Here is a 1,690-nt window from a genome sequence, read left to right as displayed (position 1 = left end):
ACGCCAGAGCAGAGGCTGCCAGCTCACTGGCCCCACTCCCTGCCACCCGCCCACTCGGTGGCCCTCGTGCTGGACCCGGGGCAGCACGTTTACCCACGGCTTCTGGTCTTCAACAGGGCGCCTGGCAGCCCCCACCCTGAACTCCCGCACCCTGAAAGCAGGGATTTCGAGCCCAGCAGGCTTGGCATACACCCCGTGTCCTGTTAGCCCCCGTTAACGTAGGACAGGAGACCCAGGAGGCTCGTCACTTGTCTGCCGGGCACAGCCCACATGGCAGGTGGAGCAGACCCGAGGCCCAGCTCCAGAAATGAGCGCCCAGGAGATGAGGCTGGTGTGGCTCCGGCACAGGGCCAGTCCCCCCAGGCCCGCTGTCCCCCTGGAGTGACCAAGGCTCCTCACCAAGGCCTATCAGTACATGAAGGCAGCTGGAGGGATGAAGGGCCCAACCTGGTCCCTAGAGCCACCGAGCCAGGCCCAACCAGGAGACCTCTGCCCAGGACCCCCCCACATGGCCTGTGGGCCCCCAAGGCCAGGGCCTCCCCACAAAACCTCACAGGTCCCAGCCCCTCATCCTGAGCCTCTGCAGGCACTGAGGGCAGGAGCGCAGGCCGGAGCATCCCTGGACGAGGTGCCCAGGTAGCCGCTGTGGGGAAAGCCCTGGACAGTGCAGTGAGCTCAGGAGACAGGTCCCGCCAAAGCGTACCTCGGTGTCCCGTCAGCTCACCCCCCCGGAGCCAGCACCACGCTGCAGATCGAGGCTCTCGCTGCCCCGAACTGATGGATCAGCCTACAGCCCGTGGCGGTGGTGATGAAGTTTTTGGCTGTTTCCCCCTCCCATTGGCCACCCCACCAGGGTGTCCCAGCAACCTCACTCCTATCAGCCCCTGCCCTGGCCGGGACCCCTGGCTCTGCTTCAGAGACCCCAGTCCAGGCTAAGTCTGGGGGACCGTTCAAGGTCAGACTTGGGAGCCCAGGAACCAGGCTCAGAAGTCCTCATCCTGGGGGAGGCCAGGCATGTCACCTTTCAGGACAGGGCTGGGGGCACACAGGTCACCCCTCGGAACAAGGGTGAGGGGTCTCAGGTCACCCCTTAGGACAGAGGTGAGAGGCTCAGGACAGGGCCAGTGGAGGCTCAGGTCACCCCATCGGCAGAGGGGCCTGCTGGTCCGGGAAGCGAGTGTGGATCTGGGAAGAGGGTGCATGTCTCCGAGACCAGACTGGCCCTGGAGCCACAGGACAGCCCCGAGCCAACCCCTTGCCGACCACCAGCAGGCCCGACCTCCCTCCAGTCCCCGGGCCCTGCTCTGCAGAGACTGAGCGTCCACTGTCGGTGCGTTTATTCCTACAAAAGACGGCAGGCTCTGCTCAGCCAGTGTCCAGTGCACAGGAGCAGGGTCACAGCAAGGCCCTGGGGACAGGCGCCCCTTGGCACACAGACGGCGCTGGACCCCAAGGGCCGGTGAGGGCGAAGGGCCACCGTGAGGGGAGACTCAGGACCATGCAGGGGTCCAAGGAGGAAGGACAGTGCTGTCCAAGCTAGGACGTCCCGTGTCCCCCTGGAATGGAAGGTGGTACCCGGGGTGCTCTGTCCTGGAGGATGGGGCCGTGATCCCCCAGGGCAAAGCTGAGAGGCCACAGCCTGCCCACTGCCTGCCTGCCCGCAGGCGCCAGGGGCAGCAGCCTGGCGGGG

At 66.1% G+C, this 1,690-nt stretch overlaps 1 protein-coding gene across 2 annotated transcripts in view; it reads right to left on the bottom strand.

Moving 5' to 3' along the window:
• The window catches only part of PFKL (phosphofructokinase, liver), a 30,900-nt gene that overhangs the window by 9,894 nt on the left and 19,316 nt on the right, over positions 1-1,690 (bottom strand). The window contains exon 22 of one of the 2 annotated variants that reach the window (XM_014528499.1): positions 1,321-1,690. The exons of the other annotated variant lie outside the window; for it this stretch is intronic. The gene's annotated coding sequence lies outside the window, so the exon portion shown is untranslated. Of the gene's footprint in view, positions 1-1,320 lie in introns of those variants that run through there. 2 annotated transcript variants of the gene reach the window in all.

Source organism: Myotis brandtii, unplaced genomic scaffold (assembly GCF_000412655.1).
Source record: "Myotis brandtii unplaced genomic scaffold, ASM41265v1 scaffold638, whole genome shotgun sequence".
In the NCBI taxonomy this organism is placed as follows: Eukaryota; Metazoa; Chordata; class Mammalia; order Chiroptera; family Vespertilionidae; genus Myotis; species Myotis brandtii.
Note: the sequence above shows the minus strand (reverse complement) of the source record. Positions and strands in the feature narration are given on the sequence as shown.